This window comes from Tachypleus tridentatus, chromosome 13 (genome assembly GCF_004210375.1).
Source record: "Tachypleus tridentatus isolate NWPU-2018 chromosome 13, ASM421037v1, whole genome shotgun sequence".
Classification (NCBI taxonomy): Eukaryota; Metazoa; Arthropoda; class Merostomata; order Xiphosura; family Limulidae; genus Tachypleus; species Tachypleus tridentatus.
Window position 1 is genome coordinate 34,336,265 of NC_134837.1, and position 19,751 is coordinate 34,356,015.

General features: G+C 34.9%; 1 protein-coding gene across 5 annotated transcripts in view; it reads left to right on the plus strand.

Moving 5' to 3' along the window:
* The window catches only part of LOC143240785 (solute carrier family 12 member 2-like), a 121,590-nt gene that overhangs the window by 28,925 nt on the left and 72,914 nt on the right, over nucleotides 1-19,751 (plus strand). The window contains exon 1 of one of the 5 annotated variants that reach the window (XM_076483841.1): nucleotides 5,885-5,927. The exons of the other annotated variants lie outside the window; for them this stretch is intronic. The gene's annotated coding sequence lies outside the window, so the exon portion shown is untranslated. Of the gene's footprint in view, nucleotides 1-5,884; nucleotides 5,928-19,751 lie in introns of those variants that run through there. 5 annotated transcript variants of the gene reach the window in all.

The window sequence follows — 19,751 nt, forward strand, 5'->3', positions numbered from 1 at the left end:
TTTTAACAAATTCAGATATATTTTATCTTGGTTGTATGTGTCGAAGACGTACTAGATTTACTTCTCCATGGTCCCCGAAAGTATTCTGCTTTAATAGTAAATAAAACCAGTATTAAGAGGAACTTATATTTTTATTTCTTGCTTTTTATTTGTTTTGATTGAACTTGAGCACAAAGCTAAACAGTGGGCTACCTGTGCTCTGCCCACCATGAATATTGAAACCCGGTTTTTAGCATTGTAAATCCGCAGACATTCCGCTGTGCCACTAGGGGAAAGGCAGTATTTCTTGCTTGAAAAGTTTATATATCATGCTGTGTTATAGCCTACAGTGTCATAATTCTTCTCGTGATTCATGGCATGCACAAATTTTACTGAGGTAGTGACGTTAGAGATTGCAATGTTAAGCTCCCCTCATGTAATGTCATTATAGTATTTTGACTGACTGACACACAACACATTGCTGTATATTGGTGCCAGTGGTTAAAATAGGTAAGCTCACTAGGTGGCCTTCGACCCTCTTTCTGAGAAACTGCCTGAAGATGAATGATTGTAACGTGTCCGTCCTTTGAGTATTCACAAACTAATATCACATTTTGTTTCTGGCCGACGCTTAGTATTTCCATAAAACCTTTTTAAAATAACTGCAGATCAATGTACTGAGTTCATCATGGATAAATGATTTATTAATGGCACCTTCATATATATATATGGTAGCCCCATCATTTGCATTGGGTTCGAGTAGCAGGACTTTCCGGATAAAACCTGTTCTTACCAGTTTACCTTTTATGTTATGTTGCTTTAGTTTTATAATGTCAACGAGAAGTATGAGGGTGTTGCCCTCTTTTGTCATCTTGCATTCACTGCTCTGCTTCTGCGAAATAAAAAAAATACATATATATATATCCAAACTAAAACGAGTTATCGCTATACAGAGCGAGCGTCATTGCATTCACTAGAAATTTTACTGCCAACTGGTTCATACCGGTGAGACCTTACGTTCTTGGATTTATTCTTGGGGAGAACTTGAATAAATAAGGCACGAGTGATACGTAGGTAGCCTTTTGTGTTTTACAGATCCAATTCGCATATAGACTAATGTCCCCTGCTGGTACAGCAGTGAGTCTATGGATTTAAAACGCTAAAATCAGGGGTTCGATTCCCCTCGGTGGACTCAGCAGATAGTCCGATGTGGCTTTGCTATAAGAAAAACACATACTCTTAGAGGGTGACGTGTGTGTGTTTTCGTGGATACACACAAAAAAATAATTAAAAATGTATTACATGAGTTGAATTTAACGTTTGTAGAACTACAACCGCAAAGGAAAGTATAACTTCCTTTCTCAGAAAATTATTTACCAATTGCCCGACGTTTATGTATCGTAGTTTTGTATCTGAGTTTTTTTTCAACTCCTACTAACATATCATGTATTTAATATTCGGAAGTAATGTTAGCGAAAGTCATTCGTTAATTCAGGTATTTGACTTGAGATAAAATATGTTAACTTCCTGTGAATGGAATCACATGACAGTTTAATGATTGGGTGGATGTATATCTTTTGTTTTGTGTTTAATGAACGAAGTCTCGTCTGTATGTATGTACCGGCTTATTAAGACCGTTTTACGTAATAGTAGTAAACGTTGCTCTTAAAATACACTGTATTTCATGGTAGAGGAACATGGTATTAGAGTGAAACTATAGTCTAATTTTTTTTTTAAAGTACACGTTTTGTTCAGCAACCTACATATTTGCTCTGTACATTATTTTGTTGTTTGTGGGAATTCCCCAGATTTGTGCTGATTTTTTATAGTTAGAAACGTGCGGTTTACAGTGTGGTTGAATGTTAGTGGATGCGTGTGTTTGTGTACGAATATTAAATAACTTATTCGAAAGTTTTTAGGTAAAGGAAAATATGCTACAAGAACTTCAGTTTTATTACTTATATCGTAAATGAATAGCGGGCATGGGAAATAATTTGTTACCTATACGGGGTAGGATATTTTAAACTTATTTTTATTTTGTTTGTTTGTTATGAATTTTGTGCACTTTAACAATTTATTCACAAACGTATTATCACTGTTCATGTAACACATTATTGCTCTTTATTATTATTTTTTGCATTACTGTAATTTTCAGCCATTATATACTTTGTTAGGAGGTTCGCATCCCCGTCGCGAAAATTAAAAAACAAACAAACTTTGTTAGGCCCAAAACTATACAGCGTATCCAACTCGAGTATCGTAACCGAATTTTTAGTTTTCTGTTCAATCACTAGGGTGAGGGGAAATTCCAATCGTTAATTAAAAAAAACAACAAAAAACAACGTTTTTGTTGATTTTTGTGAACAAGCACATTGAACAAGTGAAACAAAAATTGCCGGCGAAATGTTTGCGGACTTACAACGTTAGACAGACACGCCTTATCCGTGGTGGGTAGATTACAGATAACTCATTGTGTAGCTTTGTAATGATGGTGAACCTGACGATGACCGAAGAAGGTCGAAACGTTGTTCGCTCTTCTATGTAAAATATTTTCTCAACCCAAACGAGCCGTTTCTGCATATAACTTTCTCAACAAGTGGGTTTCTCGACATCACTAATTGTGTAGCTTTGTGTTTAATCTCCAAACAAATATTTTTCAAGTTCTGTTCTCCTTACAGAGATAAGCCTAGTAATGTAAAAATTAGGCATTCGATCTCTACGGTAGACATAGCACAGGAAGCCTTTAAAGCAAATTTGCCCTTTACAACAAACAGGTACAATTGTACGAAATGTGCACCTTTGATACTCCGACAACAGGATTAATTCAACGCGTAATTACAATGCTTGTAATAACCGACCTTATAACACCAAATTTATTTCAGATGTTTAATATCCCACTCAACGTTTCGCTCTACAGCTTCTTTAGAAACATTTCGTTAAAGCACACACCGTTTGCGTTTTAGCAGAACGCTTCTGAAGATGCTATAAAGTAAAAATAGTGGAGTGCCAGGTAAGTGTTACAAGTGTTACAAGGTCGTTTATTACTATTATAAAAATGTGTTTCATACTTCAATAGACAGTATCAAAATTAAGTAAAGACGTTATTATAGTGTTAATGGGATCTCACACAGTTACTTAAAAAAAAGAAAGGAAGTCGGCGATACACTTACATGACTTCGAAACTTCATGGTGGTAACGCTTCTTGTGCATCAAAGTAGGTATATAATACCTAGTGCTGTTAAAATTGCATGACCGACCGAAACGATAAACGTCATTGTATTAATTGTTTGTTTGTTTGTTTTGGAATTTCGCACAAAGCTACTCAAGGGCTATCTGTGCTAGCCGTCCCTAATTTAGCAGTGTAAGACTAGAGGGAAGGCAGCTAGTCATCACCACCCACCGCCAACTCTTGGGCTACTCTTTTACCAACGAATAGTGGGATTGACCGTCACATTATACACCCCCACGGCTGGGAGGGCGAGCATGTTTAGCGCGACGCGGGCGCGAACCCGCGACCCTCGGATTACGAGTCGCACGCCTTACCCGCTAGGCCATGCCGGGCCGTCATTGTATTAAATTAAATCAACTTCCATTCAACAGGTTTAGACGACACCTCATTGGACAGATTTTATGTTTGAAGTTTTGAAAAATTGATTGTTAATCTATTAAATATTTTTCTAATGGATGACACGCGTAGAAAGTAACTTATAATTCCAGTTTATTTGGAGAAGAACCTTTGATCTGGTTGTTATCCGTAATTTTCTTCTTAAAAAAGTTATTACTTTGAATTGTTATGAAACGAAGCATTGATGAAGTTCCTGTGGTATTTCCGACGAAATATGAAACATATTGCGTGGGAGTTGCAGCCTGATGCGTCTTATTGCGCTAATAACCCTGACTTCACAACGACTTTTTATATATGCGTATTGTGTATCAGTTTCCACATCAATATCGCAAGCAGGGCCACACACTGCGTTTTGGAGATTCGGCACAATAATAAAACCTTTCAGTATGCTGTGAAATATTGTAGAACGATTCGTCTTTAATGGTTATAAAAATGAGTTTTTATCACTCAGTGTTCGCTATGGATATGCGTCGATTGTCCTGTTTAAATATTCATAATTTACTTATCAAGCTGCAAAAAAGTGATGTTAAAAACCATTATTATCTCAGGCCCGAGTTTATACAACAATTCTTGCAACATCAGTAAGTAATGAGAGTAAATGCCATACAATATATGGGGCTTCTTTCCCACTTGGGCCCAGCATGGCCAGGTGGGTTAAGGCGTTCGACTCGTAATCTGAGAGTCACGGGTTCGAATTCCCGTCACACCAAACATGCTCGCCCTTTCAGTCGTGGGAGCGTTATAATGTGATGGTCAATCTCACTATTCGTTGGTAAAAGAATAGCCCTAGAGTTGGCGGTGGGTGGTGATGACTAGTTGCCTTTCCTCTAGTCTTACGCTGCTAAATTAGGGATGGCTAGCGCAGATAGCTCTCGTGTAGCTTTGCGCAAAATTCAAAAACAAAACAATTTCCCACTTAATTATAGAAAAGAAAAATAAAAGCTACATTTATTTTCAGTGCGAGTAAATCGATTGACATAATTGTTTTTAGTTGTGCAGTATTTTTATATTAAGATAATGATGATATAACTAGTCAACAAAAAACTTTAAGGTGCGTTATCTACCACCTTACAAAGTTGAGTAGTTTCATCTTGTTGTTTATTTCTCGTATTTGAGGAAAGTACATGTACAAACACATACACACAATTCCTCTAGAAGGCAAAGATCCGGAAACGCTCCTTATTCTGACTACAGCTGCTCTCCACAATAAAATCCGTGTGCTCGTGTCAGATACTAAAGATTTCAGGTTTTAATTAATTTAAACTTTGAAAATCTTCAACATATGCAACAATCATTACATTTTTATCAGTAACGCCCAGTATTCCAAATGCGTCAAATGTTTCTAGCATAATTCTAAATCACTTTCAAGTTTATTCGATAACGGGCCTGAAATGGCCAGGTGGTTTAGGTCGCTCGAGAGTTAACCGTGGGTGGTGATGACTAGCTGCCTTCCCTCTAGCCTCACACTACTAAATTAGGGACAGCTAGCGTAGATAGCCCTCGTGTAGCTTTGCGCGAATTTCAAACGAAACAAACGAACAATGACATACGATAGATCCTTCTTCAATGCAGAGAATATGGTTTCGAAGTTGTCATGATAATAGATATAGAAATGACAGTTACTCCAGAACAGTCTTCTGTTAGGTGGCATAAGCGCCATCCTAACGTTACGAATCTGAGGGTGAGGCAATCATTGTTACACAGCAATAGTTCAAAAGTGTTTTTTATATTCTAGTGGAATGTGCTTTATTAGATACGAACTTATCCATAACACGGTTACACGCAATTTTTTTGGGACCGACAAAAGTAAATCATCTTTTTTGACAGAACTCATTTGTCGGATGATTTGATTTGTTTTGAATTTCGCGCAAAGGTACACGAAGGCTATGTGCGCTAGTCGTCCATTATTTAGCAGTGAAAGACTGACACCCATTATCAACTCTTAGGGTACTCTTTTAACAACGAATAATGGGATTGACCGTAACATTATAAAGCCCCCATGGGTGAAAGAATAAGCATGTTTGGTGTGAGGGGGGATTCGAACCCGCGACCTTCATATTACGAGTCGAGCGCCCTAACCACCTGGTCATGCCGGGCCTTTTTCAATTGATCCAAAATAATTCAGATGTCTTAATGTCCTTCAGGTCTCGACAGCTTAGAGTTCCTTCAAGCTTCGGTGTTCCCTGCAGCTAAAGGAATGCAGGGGCACTGACAACGGCCTTGGGTCTAGAAGAGTGGAATGTAGATGAATAAAGGTTCCTAAAGATGTGAAATATGCAGAAAGGTGCCATTCACAAATCACTATTTCCTTATCCTCTACCAGGTGAATCCAATTTGTTATCGGTGACGTTAATCATGTCTGTTTTCGTTTTAAAGCTATTGACCTCATAAATCAACCACTTTGACTTGGGATTTTGACCAGCTATCATATATGGTTGCAGGCATGCAATGATTAATCGAGTTACGCGTCTTAAGCCATTTCAAAGGAGAAGATAAACACACACACACACACACACACACACACACACAAATATAAGCGGAATTATGCGTTCCTTATTTGGCATAAGTTCACAATAATGTCAGGGAAGTTAGTGAATTTCACAATTCACTGTAGTAGTATTAGTGTCACAGATTATGAGATATCACTGAAAACAAAGTAGTAAAGAACCGAAACTACCGTTTCAGCTCGCATATAAATGAACGAAACAAAAGATAAAAGTGGTGAATAGCCGTAGGTTCATTCATAATAAGTATTAATTGTATACGTGTATGTTTTGTTATATCAAACCCACATCGGGCTATCTGCTGAGCCCACCGGAGGTAATCGAACCACTAATTTTAGTGTTGTAAATCCGTAAACATACCGCTGTACTAGCGGGTTGCTTGAGTGTAATAATCCAAGGTGATTTAAGTGTATGTCCCACAAATTATATTTTTGAACAAACTCTTAAATGTACTTAAGGAAATATTTGAAAACTAACAAAACTATATTAGATCTTTATCTGAGTAACGTAGAACATAATGAGAGTTATTAATCCAAGATTGGATAACAGAGAATATAGTGGGAGTTATGAATTATCTAGGTAATGAAGATAATCGTGTGTGTTTTCTTATAGCAAAAGCACATTGGGCTATCTGTTGAGTCCACCGAGGGGAATCGAACCCCTAATTTTAGCGGTGTAAATCCGTAGACTTACCGCTGTACCAGCGAGGGACATCATCGTGGGAGATGTGAATCAGGAACTGCTGGCTTACCTTACCGGTAGAGGTCGTAGTGGGTGATAACATTTTAAATTATCTCTGTTTAGGTTAACATTTTCCGTGCATTTTAAATATCATTTTTTATTTTTCCAGAAAACTTTGTTGTTGTGTGATTGGTACATATATCAGTAATAATTTGTAAACTACAGAGTAATTCTGCGTAATGGCCGAAAATAAATAAACCAAAATTTTACCAATCAAATCTCGCTAAAGTTACCTCCCAGGTCTGACCCCCAGACCCTTTCCGTAGATGACAATTCTCCTGATGATCATGCTGTTTCACAAATAACAGACAAAAATAATAACAATAAAACAAACAAAACACACACCACTGAACGTTGTGATGTGGATTACATTCAGATAAACTTTTACATAGTAAAACTTTATATTGTAATTTGTGCTGGTCTAGAACTGAATCTCACATGACACGTTTGTTCTATCCTAAGAAGATACGTTCCATTCAAAGAGAAAAGGTATGATTAGATTTGGTTTGTTTTGAATTTAGCGCAAAGCTACACGAGGGATTAGAGGGAAGACAGCTAGTCATCACCACCCACTGCCAGCTCTTGGGCTACTCTTTTACCAATGAATAGTGGGATTGACTGACACATTATAACTCTTCAACGGCTGAAATGGCGAACATGTTTAGTGTGACAGGAATTGGAACCCGCGACATGTATCATTAAAATAATAATAATAAATGCATATTTATATGTGTGTACTCAGTGAGAATTCTTTAGCGATTCAAATCTTCAAATAACGTTTTTTACAAAAGAAACCAAAAAAACAACAAAATCCCAAATAATAATTAAAATCTTTCGTCTTACGACAAAATTATACTTAGTTTCATATTTTAGTTGTGATCTGATAAGCTAGATACAACACGTTGTTGGGGATTTTGGTTAATTTTCTCGAAATGCAAAAAAAATATATGTGGTTTGTATAATTATATCGGCTCCCCCCTTCCCTCGTAAAGAGTTTTCTAATTCTTGTGTTTATCGTTATTGAAATTGGAATTAAACTTTTATAACTACATGGTTATTAATGTTATAAGTATGTTTTATGCGCTGTGTTTATGCCCTCATAATGTGTACATAAGTGTATATGATTTGATTTTTGAATTTCGCGCAAAGCTACTCGAGTGCTATCTGCGCTATCCCTAGTTTAGCAGTGTAAGATTAGAGGGAAGGCAGCTAGTCATCACCACCCACCGCCAACTCTTGGGCTACTCTTTTACCAACGAATAGTGGGATTGACCGTAACATTATAACGCCCTCACTGCTGGGAGGGTGAGCATGTTTGGTACGACCGGGATTCGAACCCGCGATCCTGGGATTACGAGTCGAAGGCCTTAACACGCTTGGCCATGCCGGGCCCATAAGTGTAAAAAACATGCAGTGATTGTTAACACTCGTTTCAAGAATATACACAAACCCTCCTCTTCAAAGCACGTGAAAATATTTTCGTTGTGATCCGTATTACGTGTGGCAGTAGGTAAAACCGACTCGAGGATTGATATCAGTTTATTTTCCTTTTAGCTTCCTAGTATAGTTTAGAATTTATTTCATGTTTAATGTACGTATGATTATTATTTCATTTCAGTTGTATTGTGTAGTGCGTAATAGAAGACAGTTACAACTCGGCACATAATGTTACTGTCTGGAATTTCTCCGAGTTGGACAAAGTATGCCACGAGTACGGGTTTTATGCAGGTGGGTTAAGACATTCGACTCGTCATCTGAGGGTTGCGGGTTCGAATACCAGTCGCACCAAACATGCTCGTCCTTTCAGCCGTTGATGCGTTATAATGTGATGGTCAATCCCACTATTCGTTGGTAAAGGAGTAGCTCAAGAGATGGCGGTAGGTTGCAGATAGCCCTCGTAGCTTTGCGCGAAATTTAAAAACCAAAACCAAACGGGTTTTATGACCCTTCCTTGGTAGAAAACATTGTTCTATCAAGGTAGGATTCCATTAGAGATTATTTATGAAGAGAAGCCTAATAAACACAAGGATTTTATGTTTCAATATGTTCCAGAAGCTTCGATTGCTTCTTTAGAGTAGGATTTCTGTAGTTTCGTTTTCAGTAGAGGTCACAGGCTAACGAAACGTGTTGCAAACTTTTATGCCTATCTCTCTCAGATTTACGTAAAAACAGAAATGAATATAGTAAATAATAAGTCTAGGAAACAAACTAGTATTAAGATTATAATCTCGAACTGTACAAATATATGTTGACACTTGAACACAAAAATTAAAAGCATTGCTTAAGTGTTCTCGACTTTTGTTTTGTTAGGTGAATTCGAGTAACTGAAAATGCTAGGTATTTCTTTTTCTGAGATCTTGGGAAATTTTTCTAGGTAAAGATTTATGCGTAAAAGTCACTACGTGTATTGCCTCGCTTTATCCAGGAATGAAGACATTGCAAGTTTTGCATTTTTAATCTTTCATTTTATGATGAACATTTAAAAGAAGAAAAAAAATCCAGAGTGTACCCCGTAAGATCTTTAATTGTGATGTATTTGATATTTTGTTCCATTGTGATCTGTGCCAAAAAAATTGCTTTGACTTTGATATAGGAATTCGATGACATGCAGATAGTCAAGGAAAGGGAAGGGGTATAGTTATGTAACACGAATTACTTTCTCGTGAAAATATATTACACTTATTAACATCGCTGGCAATGCATGTATGTGATTTTTGTGGTCTTGGGTAATAGTGTAAACTGCACTGTTTCAGAGTGAAAATATCGAAAGAAAAAAATCTTGCTTTTATCGAAGAATGAGCTGCTTTTGGTAAGTTTAAGATACCCCAGAGCTTACCTTCCATTAGAAATGTCTTATTTTCGCTAACTTCGTAACTGAAACAAACTTACTTTGCGCCTAAGAAATAAACATTGCATTAGGCACTACATCATTGGCGACATCACGCAAAAATACGTTTGTTAACGTGATTTAACTACAGGAAACAGGGTTGGTGCCGTGTAAGTTCTGATAGCTCAATAACGACATTGCAGAGAACATTCATCCCACATCACAGAAAAAGGCAGTTAACTGCACAATTTGTCAGCTATATACCTTTTGAGGACTTCTTTTTTCAAGTTAAAGGTTGATATCTTACTTTACTTATAAAAAAAACAAGCGTTATATGATACATTCTTTATATTTTCAAATTGTTGTATTCGTTTGTTATTTTTTTATGAACTAGTTTATTTTTTCATGTCACTAACTATAACTTGTCAGGTTTGATATAAAATTGGATGTTTGTGCAGAATTGCTAATTGACTTAGGTCTTCAGTCCCTACAGTATAATTGTCTTTCCTGTGCTCTTTCTGGGAAAATATTCAACAGATGCCTCTGTGCTACAACAAAAACTGTATTGGAAAAAAGAAGAGGACAAACCTGATTTGAGAATGAATTTGCAGGATTCTCAGTTGACTCGGAGACATCCTTTAGCAAATGCTGAGTGCTCCCTGCATTTTGACAAATATCATAGAGTTTCTGGCTCATATCAAGAACCACTGGTAGTGCCAGCTATTCTCATGAAGATTGGCCAGGTTCAAGGACAGGGATGAAAACTTGGTAAGAATGGGTAATCTTCCTGGATTATGTTGAGACTTCCTGTGGCTATCTGTACAGCAAGTAATCTGGTAGTTGGCATCTAGTAGTACCACAAGCCCTCCCTGCTCAATAGACCATTTAGAAGTAGTCAGAGATGAGTAGTAGAGGATGAGGGTTTTTGTTAATCTGACCCTATCCATCTTTTGGCAATGTTTTTACAATTACGTCCTCTGGATGCTGTGTCTTGGTTAAGCTAGGAGCTTCTTCATGGTGAAAGGAGTGCTGACATTATATGCTAGCCAAAAACTTCATGTTTGAGTGTTGTCTGGGAGAGGCATCATTAATACAGTAATGCATTGCTTGAGCAAACAAAAGTGGAAGTTTAACATTCAGTAGAATATAAGAACTCTAGCTATTAGAGAGGAATTGGTGTTTGTGATGGCACTGGCTATATTCTTTTATAAAGAATGACTTGTACAATATTAGTTTTCTCTAGCATGAAGTAGGAAGGTAAAAGAAATTGCACTTCCATACTGCAAGGGTTCAACAATATTTCTCAACCTTTTCAATACCAAGGACTGTCTTGCTGCCTTTCCACATTTTGTGGATTGCTAAAATGCAAATACAATGAAAAACCTGTATGATTTACTATGAATATTCAGTTAGTATTGTTTGTTTGTTTTTGTAAAACCCCATGGACTATTGCCAGTAAATGAAATGATGGTTGGAAAACACTGATTTAGATTTGTTTTCTTCAGTAGTTTTTCCAGGTAGCCACATGAAATCTTTGGACCTAAGAATAAAATAATGCACTATTCTAATAAGTTTATATATTTTTGCATTAGATGTAATGGAATAGCTTAACAACCTTATGAAATGCCACAAGAGATGGTGCTACACCTGCATATGTCATACTGTAGCATAGTTTAATCTAAATGACTGCCATCTGAATGGTAACAAAGTATATTCTTTAGCTGTTCCAATAATTTGGATAAAATGCCATTTCAATTCATAGAGACAGATAGCTGTTAAAATTGTGGACTGTTTGGTTAATAGTGTCATAGTTTTTCTTTTCCTATTATTTAACAAGAGTCCATGTGTCCACTAAATAGACCAAATTACTGGAAACAGTATCAAGGAAGACAATAAGGCATAGAACCTGTGAAGTCTGCTGATATTAGCTTAAGGTAGGTGTACTGCAAATCAGGTTTAACCATCATATGGAGTTCAAACTGATAACTTGTCATTTCTCTATGCGTGATGATCAGTATAACATCAACAGAGTTAAGTATGGATTGGTAAGTGCCTGTAAAAGTATACAGGCACAAAATTATAGTTTGTAACTGATGAAGGAGAGAGCTAGAACTTTATCTTAAGAATATAATTTCTACCCATTAAACCACTTCAGTCAGTAAATACAAATTCTTCCTTGCAAATGCTGATTAACTTGCAGTGAATGCTGAAGTCCATTTCCATATTATTGCCATCATTTGTGCCATCATTGAATTTATGAGAGTTGTAGTATCAGGAGAATTGCATCTCAGCAGTGAAACTAAACAATGTTGGTCAAAATATGCACAAGAACAGTGGACTATACAAATATATATGTAGCCAATGCTGTTACATATATTTCTAATATACAGTTGGTGTTTTATGGCCTTCTATAAGAATAACCTCATTTTCTTCACAAGCTAATGTTGTGATTGAAGCAATGTCTAAGATACTTTGTGCTTGCTCAATAAGAGCAAAATAGAATTAGGTTATGGTTTGTAATTACAACATGTAAGCAGTAGAGATACTGACTGTAATGGTTGTTGTAATGTTGCATAACTGAAACTAGTAGTATAATATGTGTTGCTTCAGCTGCTTCAATATGACAAATAAATACAAAGTTGGAAGTACACTTAAGATCATCTTCTGAAAATTGCACAAACAGTTTTACCTCAGATCTGCAGAGAAGACTCATGAGATATTGAATGGTTACTGACAGAAATTGCCAATGTATTTGTCATAACTGACTGGAGGGTAGAAAACCAAATCAACATCAAATGGAAATACTGGTGAAGTGTATCCAATAATGCAGCCAGTATATACACAGGCTTTCTTTGTGCATCAGAGACACACCCATCACTATAACAGAATGGTCTGAAATGAAGCAAGGGACAGTAAATATGTACTGTACAGTTATTGTGATTGATTATCAATCATTGTCATTGCTAATAGCCAATATGATCTCCCAAGTAATTCTGTTAAATCACTAAATACTAACTAATTGATATCCTCTATTTTCCTGATGACCTGTTATTATCTTCAGGAAAGTCCTGAGAAGGACTATACCTGTATTTAGAGAGAGCAGAATACGATACCAGAAACAAATAACTGTTGGAATGTTTTTGAAAGAGATATCCAAGTTTTTGATTTTTTGTTAAGATTAACTGAGTGTAATTAGGTTGTAGAAGGTTGCCTTGTGTCCTGTTATTTTAGTAACATTCTATTTTATCATTTGCTCTTTTGTAGCATGATAAGCTATTGTATACAAGAAATTCATGAACCACCTGAAAAAACAACAATATTCAATACAATTCACAAAGGAAATTGGAAAAGATAAAAAATAAACCATTTCTTGACTTGTTTTTTGACATTTCTTCACATAACCACCATATGGCAGGAGTTCACAGGAAATCTGCTGATAGTGTAGGCTACTTATTTACAGAAGTAGGCAGAATTAAAAATACTAAAGATGCTAAAAGGAAGGAAGAAAGACAATTCACTATGATTTGTCTTAACAATGGATATCCAGAGCACTTAATAAAAAAGATAAACACTTAACATAAAGGGGAACAAGATGGCTGATATACAACCATATTCCTTGTGTTAGAAGTTTCTCTGAAAACTTAGTTTTACAGCATAAGATCAAAACAGTATTCAGAAGTCATAATACTATATGATTCAAATTAGTACAAACAAAACCAACTTTAGACCCAACAGAAGGGGAAAACTATTTACAGTATCCCCTATGAATGTACATTTCAATATACTGGATAAAGAAAGACAAATAAATGTTAAAAGAGTATATAACAGACATACAAGATTCAGTAATACCAATCTGTCTGCAGTAGTCCATCATACCAGAAAAGAATACAATAAAATGAAATACTAGTAAAACAATGATGTGAATCACAAACAACAACAACAGCAAAAAGATACAAGAAGCCTTTTACATCCATGTAATTGTACTGCAGTAGACAACCTAGCACAAAACTCAGAAAATCTGGATAACATTCCTGAAAACATTAAAATAATTAGCTGTGTCAAGCTCTAAGGAGATACACTCCAGTTGAGTGGATAAGACACCAGACTTTCTGTATTTTTTGTTAAGAAGACCCAGGACGTTTCTGAAGATGGCAGTAGATTAGTTGTCAAAAACATAAAAACTAATTAATAAATAATGTCCAACTGTAAAAAGTTATTTATTAATAATTACTTAGGTGATTATGACAAAGACTAAAGCCACAAAAATGTTCTCTCATGAAGAGTTTCTCAGAGATATAGTGAGAAAGGAGAGATTATCTCGAGATCCTTCTAAAGTAAAATCAATGATGGACTTGCCTGAACTAATGAACAAAAAAAAAATATGAAGCTTTATTGACCTTTCATTATATTATAGCTATTCTGTTTCCAATTTTTCAACAATAGCAACACTACCTTTAGCATTACATCAGGTTTAATCACATTTAAATATGAAGTATTTTCAGTCACAAAATTTGCCTCAGTTGATTCTATTGTGATGCTGTCTTTATCAGTGAAGAGTTTCCATCCATCCTAGTTATAGTAACAGTGGAATTGGAATACTCTTGTCACAAATACAGAATAGGACAATGTGTTATAGTATAAGCACACAGCATAACAATGACCATTATTAAAATGATAATTGATAGAACTCCAGATACTAACATTTGCCAAACTGTGATGAAGAAAGAAGTGCTTACAGTTGTAATATTTATCAAACACTTTCATCACTACTTGTATTTTCACAAGAATATGTACAGTGATTGTTAATCATATTGACCAATGTGCAAGAGTTTGCATGCCAACAGGTGGAAAGAGATGCCAAGAGACAGATAAGAATGTATGATAAAATAGTAAAAAACATCACTTTGAAATAGAAACTGGATGCATCTCTGTTGCACTTCAGCAATTTGTAAGTCACTGAAAGTTGACTGGATTAGTCATTTTCTTATCTAATAGTAACTTAATCTCAAATTATAAAATTTGGCATTTATGTGGTGCACAAAGATGTATTGATCATGATTGCAGGATGAAACTGATGAGTTTCTACAACACTGGCTTGACCAAGAATTAGAGTGTAAACAAAGTGATGCTACAGGTACTGAGAAAATTACTACTGAGTACTAACTAACTCTAATGTGGGAAAACAACACTGAACATACCTTCCTTGGTTATTATGAGGAAGAAGGAATGTCACGTTGTATATATTGTATTCGACTGTAATGACATTTTGATTCCCTCAATCACTGTGGCTACGAGTTAAAGACAACTCTCAACATAAGATAGCATTGTGACATCTGCAACGTGGAGACAATAAGCTTAACAGCTAAAATAACATTTTACCCTTACTTTTAAAGTTATCTAGGGAAGAGAAGCAAGATTTTTGCAGTATTTGTAGTTAATATATTTAATATATTATATTAAATTAATATATTATGTATATTTAAAATGTGTAGGTTTTCAATAGTTTGAACAAGTATCTTAGTAGATGCAATATTTAGGACATTAGCAAAATGACTAAAAATAATTGTTAACTATCTCAACCATTAAGTGAAATGTTATGATAAAATACTTGTAAAATATTTTATTTAGCAACTTGATTCTGGTTTTACAAGAAAATCAAGGTGTGTTCTGATGATATATACATATAAATGGCATTTCATGGATAACTTTAATTTCTGACATTACATGAGAAGTATCTGTTAATATATTCAGGGTTGAGTAAATTTGCATAATGATGTCCAGTTGTGTATGTGTAGTGAAAATTGCATTGACAGAAGATTAAACATGCAACAAGAAAATTTGTCTCCCCTTGGAGGAATCTGAAAAACAAAGATGCCAAATTAAATAGATTTTGGCTCATCTCGTATGGGACTATAGACTAAAAAAAAGTAAATCTAAAAACTGTTTATCAAGCTTCAAACTTAACCAGAAGTCCATCCAAGACTTTATGTTCACCAAATAAAACCAAGTTAGTAAAGCATCTCAGAATTAGGGCCATAGTTAAAATGATGGTTGCAAGAATTTCAGAATTTAATAGTGAAGTTCTAATTACTATCTTAAAAGACTATGAACTAGAAAGTGGTAATGCAATGGAGAAAACAGTCAAACCTGAGCAACAAGCAGGAAAGCCACCTGAGATTACACACTTCATAAGGAGGAATGATACTAAGAGCATTAATTGGAGAGCTCCAGGTCTTTCAACAGATTTCAGAGATTAAGAGTAGAGTTTGTAGAGACTAAATGCAAGTTGAATAAACCTATAGAAGTAATCCACAAGCTGTTATTGGAAGAGTGGCAATCAACAGCAACCCTGGATGACCTTCTATCATTTTGAACTGTTACCTGCTGGTACAGCAGTGCCTAAGGAATTACAATGCTAAAAGCAAGAGTTCAATTCCACTCAATGGACACAGCAGATAGCCTGATGTGGCTTTGCTGTAAGAAAAACACACACTATGAACTAGACATGCTAGATCCCATGAATATAAATGTGTGTGTACATATGTATAGTTACTTTTATTGCATTTGTTTTCCCTTTTCATGTAAAGGTATGAATGTTCTCTAAACTTCTCAATACATTTTGTGTACATATTTTATATTGCATCTGTTATAAATAAACTGTATAGAAAATATTTTGATAATTTTAATATACAGACATTGTATATTAAAGCCTCCTTAGTGAAACAGAAATGTTTGTAGCCTTAAAATTCTAAAAACTGGGTTTTTGTACCCATGGTGGACAGAGCTTAGCTAGCCCATTGTGCAGCTGTGTGTTTATTTACATAAAAATCACCATCACCAAAGGTATGTATATCAAAGCAACTTTTTATATATACATCTTATTCAGTGAGTTGCAGTCTTTCTTTCTTGTGTGTTTGAGCTTTTTGTGTATGTGCATAATGAGTTATTTGTCCCATAATGGGGCAGTGTTAAGTTTATTGGTTTACAACATTAAATCTTGGCTTCAGGCTTCATAGTGGACAGATCACATACTGTATGGTTTTTCACAAAAACAAATAACCTAATTTGTTTTAAAAAGTGAGCTAAATTTTTATAGGATTATAAAAGGTGATTTTGCTTGCTCTTATTATGTGATCTTAAGATTTATTTTGTGCTTCATGATTTAATAATAAATATTTTTGTCATGTAAATGTAATATTTTTTTGCTTTTACTTCAGTTTACTTTTTATAGTATTGCTCACTTTCAGTAACTTTTTATCTTTAGTTTGATTTCAATAATTATTTTTAGTTTGTATTTTATTAGCAAATCACTGTTGTTTTTCACTTTTATCTGTTAAAATCGGTTACATACACAACACTTCTGTTTCTGTATTTTCACATTTTATTATTATTGTTATAATTTGTATTTCTTGGCATTGGTGTTTAAAGGAGAAAAGATTGCAATTTTCATACATATTTTAAATAGTTGCTGGACATGAAAGGGAAATTCTGCAAATGTTTTTTAGCAATCAGGTCAATAATTTCAAAATATGACTATTTTTTTGCCAAATGCAAAGGCATGTCTGACAGATCCTTGACAACTTTGTTACTTTTGATATTTGAATGACGTTATTTTCTGAATTACATGCACATATGTGTGTGTGTGTGTATGTATGTTGTGAATATAGGTTTAATAGCTCTACATATATTTCATTTTTATTAAGTTGAAGGGTTAGTTTGAGTTTAATTGTATATTTTTAATACAGCTTTTTTCTTATTTTATGCTTAAAGGAGTTTCTGTTTATTTGTTTAGAACTGTAAGTAACATTAGATGAGGAAATTTGTCGTGTTTGAGCCTCATGAAATGATTTATCTAGTGTGTCATCCTGTAAGTTTCCTGCAGTTCTATTGCGTATGTCAACACTAACAGAAAGCTACCAGTACCACTGGATCACGTTGTTAATTTTAAATTAGTGTAACAAAGTTGGTTTGAGGCCAAGCCAAGAGAAGAGAATACAGTTTGCGAGAGTAACATACCTTACTCCTCTAATGCAACTTAATTTTATGTTTACAAAATATTAACATTTTTCTATGTTTTATTGAAGAACATTCTAACTTTAGTTGGAGTCTTTTGTTAAATTCGGTCCCACGTATCTCTAAGGTCTGATTATAGAAACTACTGTTTCATACAGTGCTTGTACTTTTCCCCTTCTACCCGAGATACTATCTACGGTTTAACGGGATAGTTGTATTTTATTTTATCTGAGATAAGGTCTGTAAGGGCAGTCCTTATTTTTGAGAGTAGGGGAGGAACGTGACAGTTTGAGTTATTAAACAATTTTACCAGAAACTATTAATAAGTTAACGCTTTAACTCCGTTAGTAAAGTACTCACCTGTGTGCAAGACGTTTTCTGTCTGAATCTGTGCTAACAGGAAAAAAATATCACAGCCTCAGTTGGTTATACAGGGTGTTAGGAAAGTCACTGTGCACTTATATATTTATTAACAGACAAAACTGCACAGTGACTTTCCGAACACCCTGTACTATCCAATATGCTGATCGTGTTAGTTTCATTTTATAACTAAAAGCCATCACGTCCTCTTAAGATGGTAGGTAGAGGAATATATTTGTTGCAAAGAGTATATGACTGTATGCTGTATTTATCTTAGAAATCATTGTAATTCTAATGATCAACATCATCACACATGCTTATCCAGACCTTCTAGTACAGTACTCAATAATACCATAGTAGTAGCTGTGTGAAGTTCAAAGTTTCCAAAAATCTGCGAATAACACGTCGATACCACTCACTCTCTTCGACCTTTTTATAAAATTACTATACGTGCGCATGTGCGTGAGGTAGACGTGATTTAAAAATATTCAGTATTTCGTGTAAGACGATTAAAAAGGCATGTATTAATTATAAAGAAGCATGCAATCATTCTTTTATTCGTTCGGATATATTGTTTGTGTTAGATTAGACTCTATTTTGCCTTATTGACTTTAAAATTAGAAAGAACTGGAACAAAATTTAGATGTATGACAGAAAAAAAATTTACACAACGAGTGTTAAGTATAAGATTTGGTGGCGTATAAGTTACCTGCCTTTAACAGTGAAAATAATCATGAAGTTTAGAAATTATTTTTATAGTTTACGCTGTTATGCAAAGAATTACTCGTGTCTGTACATTACAGATGTAATATTGTTTTGTTTGAAAAACAGCAATGTATTTATTTTTGTACTGAGTGACGTTGCGATGTTATAATGGCATGTGATTCGTCGGTGCCTGTTACAAGCTTGTATGTTCGGTTAAAGTAAAGCTCCAACAAAATACGGGAATAAATGTACACAAATTGACAGACAAATCACATCGGAATAAATGAAATGTAGATAACAAAAATAACTAAGAGCAGAACACTGGCACGTTACACTGCTCGAGGAGTTATTCAAAAGGAAACAAAGGTCAAAATGAAAAAAAGAAAAGAATGATGAATAATATGCGAGAGCAGTACTGACAGTGTGCTGACACGCGGCGTATCACAGTAGCTTTTCATAAAGGCTACACTCTACAATACTGCATGTAGCTGAACCAAATTAACGTGTCTGAACTTTGAATAAACAGGACTTGACAAAGTGGGGTGTGATGTAGGTCAATTAAGATGATTGAGTCGTTTGTGTGGTCGAACAGCACAGAAGCTATAAAAATAACGGGACTGACGTTCATATATATACAAAGACTGATAGAACTCACTCGATAACACTTAACACTTGAGATTAGATTAAGCATTTGTGAAAATTAAGTTAGATTACTATGAACATTGATGTACAGGATATATCATATGTTATATCCTTTTCTGAATAATTTGGAAACCAGGCAGTGATTTTGTAGTGCACTCTCGTTCACAGAACTTCGTATTTTGCTGTGGCAAAATATAAACTTTTGTTCACTGAATACATTTTTGAGCACGAATATAAACATAATGTGTTATTCTTCCTTGAATAATAACCAAAACTTTCACGTTCAGATGTTAGTACTATTTCCAGGCTGTGAAACGTATTGTTATTCAAATAAATTTGCATAAAACAAAAAAAA